This window comes from Triticum aestivum, chromosome 6B (genome assembly GCF_018294505.1).
Source record: "Triticum aestivum cultivar Chinese Spring chromosome 6B, IWGSC CS RefSeq v2.1, whole genome shotgun sequence".
NCBI classification, from domain to species: domain Eukaryota; kingdom Viridiplantae; phylum Streptophyta; class Magnoliopsida; order Poales; family Poaceae; genus Triticum; species Triticum aestivum.
Window position 1 is genome coordinate 435,837,791 of NC_057810.1, and position 11,941 is coordinate 435,849,731.

The following is an 11,941-nucleotide window of genomic DNA, read 5'->3' on the forward strand; positions in this document are numbered from 1 at the left end:
AGTAATGGCGCACCACAACCACGGTGCGCCAATAGTAGTTTTGAAAAAAAAATAGAATTTCTTTTTGAAAAAAACTTGGTAATGGCGCACGAGTGGACAGTGCGCCATTACCAGTTAAAACTACATTACCAGTAAAACTAGTAATGGCGCACTGTCCATAGGTGCGCCATTACTAACATTTTTTTTCAAAACTACTAATGGCGCACGGTGGGTGTGGTGCGCCATTACTATGTCAACTAGTAATGGCGCACCATCCCACGGTGCGTCATTAGTAACAATTTTTTTATTTTTTCCAAAACTTCTAATGGCGCACCACACACCAGGTGCGCCATTAGTAATATATTACTAATGGCGCACCTTTATGTGGTGCGCCATTGCTATATACTAATGGCGCACCACACATGTGGTGCGCCATTAGTGTCCATTTCATCAATAGCCATTTTCCTAGTAGTGCTGCTAGCGCAGGCTGCCGACCAGGAACCTAACCCAAGATCAGCGAAGAAGAAGAAGAACTCAAAACGTGCAAACATCGCTCTCGCGTCATGATCATCGCATTACCTATACCTATAACTGTTGGTGTAGTAATTTGTGAGCCATGAGGACTCAGCAATCCCATTACCATGGGTTTCAAGACTAGCAAAGCTTAATGGGTATGGAATGGATAAGTGGTGAGGTTGCAGCAGCGACTAACCAATGTATGTTTGCTAACTTACATGTACAAGAGTAAGATGAGAAACTACGCAAACGGTCGCAAACTAGTAATGATCACTAAGTGATACTGAACTACTTACGTTTAAACATAACCCAACCATGTTCTCCTCTCGAACTTCCTCGAAAAGAGACAATTATGGCTATACAACGCGGTTGGTGTATTTTAATTAAGTTTACTTCAAGTCCTCTACAACCGGATATTAACAAATTCCCATCTGCCACATAACCGCGGGCACGGCTCTCAAAAGATCAAAACCCTGCAGGGGTGTCCCAACTTAGCCCATGACAAGCTCACGATCCGCAGAGATAATCCTCCATCGCGGGAACCTCCGATCAGACTTGGAATCCCGGTGCACAAGACATTTGACAATGGTAAAACAAGTCCACCAAGACCTCCCAGCGTGCTGACACCCTGATAGTAGTCGTGCATATCTCGTCTCAGGCCACGTCTGGATGAGAGAAGGTCACATGATCTAGATACCCCAAGTTGCCCAGGGATGGTCCCGCACGGTGCTCTAGTTGGGACAAACACCATCAGCACTGGCCCCGCCCTGTATGTAGAAAAATCCTCGGGTTCGCGACACCCTATGCCAATTAATTATTAGGATCAAGTATTATTATGGCAAATGTTAAAACCAATGTTGGGCCTTGCTGGAAGAGTTTTATTGAAACCGAAATGTCGAGAGGATCCCATACCCCTCATCATGTTAGGGATGCAAGATCAAGGAACATAACACCGGTATGACAGAAACTAGGGCGACAAGAGTGGAATAACACACCAGCCATAAGGCCATGCCTTCCAGCCTTAACCAAGTATATAGGTGCATTAATTAACTAAGAGATATTGTGATATCCCAAGATATCCATGAAATCCATGTCCCAACTTGGAAAAACCTGCAGCCGCACCTGCAACTAGCAACGCTATAAGAGGGGCTGAGCAAAGCGGTAACATAGCCAAACAACGGTTTCCTAGGAAGGGTAAAAAGGTTAGAGGTTATCATGGAAATTTGGGAGGCTTGATAAACAAGTGGTAGGTAGCATGACATAGCGATAGCATCGAGGCAACTAGCATAGCAAAGATAGTAGTGAGATCCAAGGTGACGGTCATCTTGCCTGAAATCCCGCTAGGAAGAAGAATGAGTCCATGAAGAAGATGATCCCACATAGTCAAACGAACCCTCACAATCGCAACGAAACGGGAACTATAGAGAAGGAGCATAACCGGAAAGATGCAACCAATAGGGTAAACACACAACACATAAACAAGACATGATGCTCAACCAAGTATGATGCATGACAAGGCTACATGAAGCTACTCATGGCAAGAGATGATGCATACAAGAGCAACACATCAAAGCAAGTTTAAATGAGGCCGGAAACAACATATAACAATTCCGGAAACTCCCCATATGCAAATTTTGAAATTTTTCCAGATATGATTAGAACACAATGTTGAAGTAGTTAAACATCAAGTTAAAGTGCACCAAGATGATCTACATGGTTTTCTAGTGAAGTTACATATAAAGTTCGTTTAATTCGGAGCTACGACCAACAAGATAAGAGCAAAACAAGTTAAACATGGCATTGATGCAAATGCAAGCAAAATGCCATCACAACACTCCAAGACAAGGAAGCAACAAGGAAACATGAAACTACATGCAAAACTAAGCAAGTTTCATATAGAGCATACTCCAAACGGAGCCACGGTTTAACACATACACTCAATACAAGTTTCAAACACAATCTGCCCAAAACAGCAACTAAGCACTCTGCAATCAAAGCAACAACATGCTATAAGAATCATATGATCATAAACATGTTATGCTCCCAAATGACAGACAACATGCTTCACATATCATTTATGGTTCAGGTTCATAGGCATCCAGATTAACCCAAGATGACCAATGAAAAATTCAACTTAATATCACAGATTATGACTTACAGAAAAACAGAGCATACATGTGAGGAGGAATAATATGTTGACATGTTGGAGGCATGAAACAATGATGATATTTTGCAAGAACATAACAAGAAAAAGTATGTCATTAAAGTACAGTTTGAACATGGCAAAACATTATTACTAAGAATCTCCATATGAACCATATAGCAATGGCAAACAACACGACAATATGCAACATGATATAAGCTGATTCTCATACTTGGAGGAAATTTGGGAATGCAAACAGCAACATCAACATAGCATGTTTGCAAGCTTGGAACAGAAGTCATATGAAGTCCAAAATTAGCAAACTTGGAATGTTGATAAAGAACTCATAGCATACTTCAAATCATATCCAAGTAGCATCACCAAAAGAGGCATAGATAAATCATAACAAGCTCACAAAATGGAATCATGAAGTTATCAGAAAACTGGAACATCATTTAGGCATGTTCGTGGCAATGAAAACATATAGTACGCGACATCTATGAGGCATCACAAGGAATGGCATGATAGGGCACAATATGGAAATCAAAACATCTCAAGTAGGCATTTCCAGATTATGCATGGAATTGATGGTAGCATCAACGCAAACATGGCAAGTTATATGAATAGATCTCGGACTTGAAAGAAATTATGGCATGGCATAAACAGATTCATGATAGGCACTTTGCAAGCTCATGCCACTCACCATAAGGCATTTCATGGCATCACAAGGTAACAAATAGTAAGAAGACACATTTATGAAGCAAAAAATGGGATGATCAAGTTCATTGGGTACATGGATCACTAGCAAAACACATGGGAAAAATGAACTTCCTGTTAACAAACTGACGACAGCAATATTTAGCAAAAGTAGAGCATGGTAATGACAAGCTACAGTGCTCCATAATTGCAACCAGAGGCATGAATGGATAGATCAATACCACATCTTCAAAACACTCTTACTGAACTATCTCAAAATATGCATGGATCTACTTGTGGCAACAAGTCAACATACCAAGATAATGTAACAGGAAAAGGCTTTGGCAGAAATACTAAGTGTCTGAAATCTGCAACATCAAGTGGCCTACTTTGCATGCTTGTGCTAGTAACCACATAGCTCATAAAATTACAAGGTTGGCACCACTGTAAATATGGCATGGAGATGCTCCTAAAACATGTAGACATGATGCTCATAGGATGCACACACAAAATACAATGTAAAAGACAAATCAGCAAGTTATGACAATCTCAGCAGGTTAACATCATATAGCACCCTTGCCATGATGATAAAGGCATCAATATGAACAGTAACATGCATGCAAATGACACTAACATGAAGTGCATCACGAGGCGAACATTTCGATGTACCATTCACGCAAATCGAAGCTATATGCATGGAGGTATGACCGGTCAAAGTGGTGCACATAAGATGAAATGTTGGGGACTTGGTGGAATTTCTCACCCCGGGAAAACTGGATGAAGAGGATCAGTGGGATAGAGCGGTACGACGCGGGCTGGTGTTTGGATCGAGGAATGAGGCCGAGCAGGGACGACGGGGCACCGGGATGATGCCGACGCAGGATGGAGTTGACCCGGCGTCTGTTTGGATTGGGGACGGCCGGATCCGGTATGGCGGCATCCCGACGGCCATGGCCGGCGTGACGGAGATCACCAGCGGCGAGAGCGATGGCCGGCGAGGTGGGGAGAGACGGATCTACGGTGGTGGAGGCCGGATCCGGGCATGGTAGGGTAGGGGAGGCACTAGGGCAGCGGACCTGGGGCCGGACAGCGACGACGATCAGGCGGCGGCGATGGCGGTTGCCAGCGGCTCCGGCGTGGTTGCAGCGGTGCGGGGTGGCGGCTGTCGGAGATGAGGTGGAGGCAGGCGGCGGCGCAGAAGCGGGGATGCAGGGCGGCGCAAGGTGGCAGGGTCAGCGCCGGCGTGCGGTGGTGTAGCTCGCCGGAGACGGCAGGAGAAGAGAGCCCGGCGGCACGGCAGGCGGGCGGAGGCGCGGGCACTCGGTCGGCGGCTCGGGCCCGGCGGCTGCGGGGGAGCCGGCGGCGGACAGGTGGCGGCTCCTGATTGGAGTAGAGCGGCGGCGGGGTGACGTATCGGCCCCAGATTGGTCCGGGCGACATGGCTGAGGGCGGTGGACATGTCCAGCCTTCAGCGGACGCGTCCAGCGACGCAGAGGGAGAGGAGGTTAGGGTTCATCTGCGAATTTTGGTGGGAGGTTTTTTTATATAGGTAGAGGGAGCTAGGAGAGTCCAAATGAGGTGCAGTTTTCGCGCACACGATCGTGATCCAACGACGGAGAGCATGGCGGGAGTTTAAATGGGCTAGTGGGCTGTTCTGAGCGGTGTTGGGCTGCAAAGAGAAGGGATTTTGCGGTTACCCGGTTAACCGTTGGGGCATCAAACGAGCTCCAAATGGAACGAAATTGGACAGGCGGTTTATCGGTGATATAGCAAGGCCACTCGGCAAATCTCGGCCCATTTTGAGAACACTTTTCTCACGCTCACGAAACAACATCTGAGAGGGGCGACGGGTGCATGTGAGAGTGTCGGATTCCGAAATGGACAACGGGTAAGAAGACCGGATGCAAGTTTTGAAAAACATGATGATGCAATGCACATGATGACATGTCAAGATGCAACACGCAAGTGAATGACATGGCAATGACGGCGAATAACTGGAAGACACCTGGCGCATCGGACTGGGGGCGTCACAACTCTCCTCTACTAACAAGAGATCTCGTCCCGAGATCTTAGAACCAAGACGGAAGAAAAGAGGACAAGGTAACCAAGAGTGCAAGAGAGAAGGTGAACACGACCGAGATTACTCGGGTAGAAAAGAAGAATGGTGAAAATGACGAGAATCAAAATCTTCAAGGAACAGGATAGACTCTGAAAGCACTCTGGTTAGAAGACGATATAAAGGAATAAGAAGAAAATCATTAGGATAGCATCCCGGTTGAACATGGAATGGAATCGAACATGAACTGATATTTGATGAGAGAAACAACACAATACCTCTAGAAAGAATTGAAAGAGTGGAATGAAAAGAACGAAGAAGAATATGACAACATCTACCACAATTGATTTTGAAAGGCATCCTTAGAATGAAGGATTGAGAGTTGTTGGAAATTCAACAACGAAAAGAATAAGCTTGTTGTGGGCTTATGGAAAACATCTCGAAATTGTGAGGTGATAACCGGCCACAAAACGGAAATGATTGAATAGATGAAAAGAAAAGAAGAAATGGAAAACTCCACATAAAAATAATACAGAGAATTAATTGCACTCCGAGACGCAAGAAGAAAAGACACTTGCGCTCCTCCAACAAGAATCTTGATCAACACCTGAAGAATGATATAAATCCTGCTGAACCACCGTGAAGAACTCCGGTAACACACGGAAGATGAGATGGAATTGAACGATGAAAAGAATAAGACTAAAGACTTATGATGATTCCGATGGAGGTTCCGAGGAGACGACCGAGGAAACTTTGATCTTCGGGAAAGAAAAGGTGAAAACACTTTGAATCGAGAGATTATTTATCATGAACAATCTCCGAAGAAAGGGATTAATCAACTTGATGAAAGAAGAATAAGAATTATGTTATGATTATCCTTCACCATTTAAATTGATGAGAAGCAATGGATTGCATAAAACTTATTCGCGTTGGAAAGGATTAGGGGGAGATATAGCGCCAAATTTGGGAAGGTCTTCATGAGCCAATGGTAGAATTGGAAAGAGTGAATGAATTGATATGATAAGAATGGAAAAGGAATCTTCAATGAGTCACCGTGAAAATGAAAACGAACGAAAAGAAGAGAACGAATCGCCGGAAAGAACTAGAAAATGAACGAAGATACTTGAGTGAATCGAGATGCATGAGAGCAAAGAGATCGCGAACTCATTAAAGAATGCTTGAACGAAGCACCGGTACAAATATGGGAACGAACGAAGCAGAAAACTTGGAACGAAGAAATATTGAGAAATGGAGGCCTCTGCATAATCAAAACAGAAAAGCATCTCCTGAAATACTCCGGATGGGTAAGAAAATAATCGCACGATTGGAAAACAATTTGAGGATAGAAACAATCTAGCACCATGAATCTTCAAGAGAGCGGACAAGATTTAGAGGAAAACTCTTCTTCGTTCTTCAAATGTTGAGAATGACAACGAGGAATGCCACCAAAATTGTGGAGAAACTCTGGGAGCATGAAAAGCGAAGAGGTTGAGGCAACAATGAAAATAATTTGATACTGAACTTGGAAAGCATCTGACTGATAAAATTTATACTTGCATCAAACTTCGAAAAGAATTTGAGAATAACTCCGGAAAATTAGAAGAGCCATGTAAGATGCTGGGAAAGACCTGTGGGTTAGGGCTCACTGAAAATAAACACCGTTGGAAAGGATCGGATGAGAGAGAGATGATGCACCGGAACGATTGAAAAAAACTCGAATGAGGTGAGAACCTCGAATTAGTTGAAGGAAACCATGAATCTTCTGAGATGTCTTGGGCACTCCAGAAGGATAAACTGGCGAGAGACAAACGAGCAAGGGGAAGCACTTGAATCGAGGATAGGAATATAATCAACAACGAAAATTTAGTTGGATCCACCAGAAAAGAAAATGAGATCAACAACAATTAACTAGGCGAGAATTCACCGGTTGAGACATATGAGGAAAGAATGAAGAGGCTCCGCTCGAATGAAATCGATGCTCGAATAGAGGCTTAGACTCCGGGAACAAAAAGGGTGGGAGGGCGGGAAAAACAAAAACATCTTGGAACGGGGAACCAACGAATAACTTGAAGGCTTCGCATGAGTAGGATGGATACTCGATTACAGACTCCAACTTCAAGAAGAAAAAAGGGTGGGCGGGTGGGAAAAACAAGGACAACTTCACACGGGGGGACGACTTCTTTGAGAAGGAACTGAGGACTGATCTCGCAAAAGATGAAGAGGATCGAATCATTCCGAGAGAAATGCGCCGGATAAAAAGAGCTGACATCGCAATTAGCGAAAAACTAACTGTGTGATCCTGAATTTTTTTTGAAGGGGGAGAGTAGTAGTTCAAAGCTCCTACGTCAAGATACCTTACCAGAGCGACGAAGGGGCTGAGGAGTAAAAAGAATTCCTACTCTCCGATATAACTAGACTCCGAAAAAGTATTCTTCTAGACTGAACGACGGCCAAACTATACAATCAAACAAGGGGGCTCCTAGGGTCGGTCGAGGCTCTGATACCAACTTGTCACGCCCAATATGCGACACTATCCTAAAGGGACACGAAGGTCCCACCAAGGATAGAACCGCATATTGACATCCTTTTGCAAGGTGGATATCATTACATCGATCCATTATATAATAGATGGGGATACATACAAGGCATACAAATGCCAGAAGAATACATCAACATCATACAGGAGAACATCTGACTATAGATTAAACACAAACAAAAGCTCAAACAACATCCACCCTGCTAGCCTAGGTTGCCGACCAGGAACCTAACCCAAGATCAGCAAAGAATAAGAACAACTCAAAACGTGCAAACATCACTCTCGTGTCATGATCATCGCATTACCTATACCTGCAACTGTTGGCATAGTAATCTGTGAGCTACGAGGACTCCGCAATCCAATTACCATGGGTTTCAAGACTAGCAAAGTTTAATGGGTGTGGAAAGGATAAGTGGTGAGGTGTCACGCCCAATATGCGATACTATCCTAAAGAGACTCGAAGGTCCCACCAAGGATAGAACCGCATATTGATACGCTTTTGCAAGGTGGATATAATTATATCAACATCACATAATAGATGGGATACATACAAAAGGCATACAATGCCACACGAATACAACATCATCTTACATAAGAGCACCATCCGACTACGGATGAAACACAAACAGAACTCAAACGACATCCACCCTGCTAGCCCAGGCTGCCGACCTAGAACCTATCCCCTGATCGTAGAAGAAGCAGAAGAAGAAACTCCAAAACAGGCAAACATCGGTCATGCGTCATGATCATCACATAAGCTGTACCTACAACTGTTGTTGTAGTAATCTGTGAGCCACGAGGACTCGGCAATCCCATTACCATGGTTATCAAGACTAGCAAATCTTAATGGGAAAGGAAGGGGTAAAGTGGTGAGGTTGCAGCAGGGACTAAGCATATATGGTGGCTAACATACGCAAATGAGAGCAAGAAGAGAAGCAAACGGAACGATCGTGAAGCTAGCAATGATCAAGAAGTGATCCTGAAACTACTTACGTCAAACATAACCCAAAACCATGTTCACTTCCCGGACTCCGCCGAAAAGAGACCATCATGGCTACACACGAGGTAGATGCGTTTTAATTCGAATCTAGTGTCAAGTTATCTACAACCAGACATTAACAAATTCCCATCTGCCACATAACCGCGGACACGGCTCTCGAAAGTTTATACCCTGCAGGGGTGTCCCAACTTAGCCCATCACAAGCTCTCACGGTCAATGAAGGATATTCCTTCTCCCAGGAAGACACTACCAGTCTCGGAATCCCGGTTTACAAGACATTTCGACAAAGGTTGGGCCTTGCTAGAGGAGTTTTATTCAAAGCGAACTGTCAAGGGGGTCCCATAAATCACCCAACCGCGTAAGTAACGCAAAATCAAGGAACATAACACCGGTATGATGGAAACTAGTGCGGCAAGAGTGGAACAAAACACCAGACATAAGGCCGAGTCTTCCACCCTTTACCAAGTATATAGATGCACTAATTAAATAAGAGATATTATGATATCCCAACATTATCCTGTCCACCATGGAGCAATCTTCAACTTCACCTCCAACTAACAACGGTATAAGAGGGGCTAAGCAAAGCGGTAATATAGCCAAACAACGGTTTGCTAGGAAAGGTGAAAAAGGTTAGAGGCTGACATGGCAATTTGGGAGGCTTGAAGAGCAAAAGATAGGTAGCGCAACATAGCGATAGAACAAAGCAACTAGCATAGCAATGATAGTAGTGAGATCCAGAGTAACGGTCATCTTGCCTGAAATGCCGCTAGGAAGAAGAACGAGTCCATGAAGAAGATGAAGCCACGAAGATGAACCAAGCGTAGACGAACGAATTCTCACGATCGCAACGAAATAGGAACTAACGAGAAGGAGCGCAACCGGAAAGAAGCAAACAACAACGTAAACACGCAACACATAGACAAAACATGATGCACAACAAGCATGATGCATGAGAAAGCTACATGAAGCTACTCATGGCAAGAGATGATGCATACAAGAGAACACATCAAAGCAAGTTTAAATGAGGCGAAACAACATATAACAATTCCGGAAACTCCCCATATGCAAGTTTAAACGAGTCCTCATATGAAAGTTTCGAGGTTGGTCTAGATCTGAACAAACATTAAGTTGAAGTTATTAAACAGCAAGTTAAAGAGCACCAAGAGGATATACACAAAATTCTAGTCAAGTTATATATGAAGTTCATTTAGTTCAGAGCTGCGGCCTAGAAGATATGAGCAAAACAAGTTAAACATGGCATTGATGCTAAATGCATCCAAACATCAAGCAAACACCTCAAAACAAGGATGCAACATGATAATATGAAACTACATGCAATTCTAAGCAAGTTTCATATAGAGCACACTCAAAACGGAGGAACGGTTCAACACACACTCTACAAGTTTAAAGGACAAGTTGTCCAAAACAGCAACTAGGTATCTAGCAAGCATTAAAACAAATATGCTACAGCACCTCAAATTAAGAAAAAAAGGCATGGACGTGATGTACAGGTGAAGCATGAAAAAACATGAACACTGAGCTATCTCTAGATAACACTATAACATGCTCAAAAGGACATGACAAGATTGCAAATAATAACAGTTCACAGACTTGGCAGAAATCACTGTGTATGGCAGAAATAACATCAGGTTGCAATGTTTAGAGCTATCAAACAACATGTTACAAGAAGCTATCATGGCAAACAAAGGCATGGCATGCTAACACTAAAGACAAAGAACAAAACTCCCTTAGTAAACTAATTCCAAAGATCAACAGAAAAGATGGTAGCATCCATGCAGACATGGCAAATGATATGACAGATTCAGAATAACAGTATGTGGTAGGAACAATGATAAGTAGGCATGTTGGTGAGCTTGTACAACTCACCACAGAGCAATACATGGCATGACAAGGTAACCAACAGTAAGAAGACATGTTTATGAAGCTAAGCATGTCAATAGCAAGTTCATAGGATGCATGGATCACTAGTTATTGACATGGCAAAACTGAAAGCTACAGCAAATTGAGAGCAAGATTACAACAAGCTACAATAGGCTATAAATGCAACCAGGGGCATGGATGGATAGAGCATGACATGTGTAACAAAACATTCTTAGTGAACATCTCCAGATTGTGCATAGAATGACTTGTAGCAGCAGGTTTACATAGCATCATGATGTAGTAGATTCAGCCTAGCAAAACAGCAACAGCAAGTACCCTACTTCACGACATCGATGCACTAATTACAAGACTCACAAAAAATACATGGATTGAACCACTGTAAAGATGGCATGAATATGCTCCTAAAACATGTAGACATCATGCTCATAGGATCCACACCCAAAATGCAATGTAAAAGACAAAACAACAAGTTCTGTTAACAGACAACAGTCAACATCATATAGCACTCTTGCAACGATGATTTAGGCATCAAGATGAACTCAAAAAAACATGGCACAATGGAATGAAATCAAGAGCATCTCACAATGAACATTTTTAAATATTATATGCATGAATCAGAGCACCGAGCACGAAGTTACACACATCGCAACAATGCATCAGGAAACAGTTTATTAGGGACGGTAAAAAAATGAACTGCACGCTGGAAACTAAAAGTCGCCCGGGGCGAAGGATAGGGGGGTTGCTCACCACGGGCTTCGGACCAGAGAGGAAGGAGAGGTGAGGCAGGACGGAGGGGGGAGCTGGGCTGGGCCAGAGATGGGCCGGACGCGGGGCCCACGCGCGGTCAACAGGCAGGGCGGATCGGGGCTCCTCCCCGATCGAGCGGGATGGTGACGGAGGGCGGCGCCGGCCGGAGATGGCGGGGTAGCAGCGGGAGGTCGCCGGCGGGAGCGGACGGGGCGGATCCGGCGGCTCCCTTGCCGGATCTAGCTGGAGGCGAAGGGCAGCACGGGGAGGCGAGCTCATGGCGGCGGGATCCGGTGGAGATGAGACGGTGGCGGTCGGTGATCTGGCGGCGGGGCGGCGAGGCGGGCGGCAGCTCGCCGGCGGGAG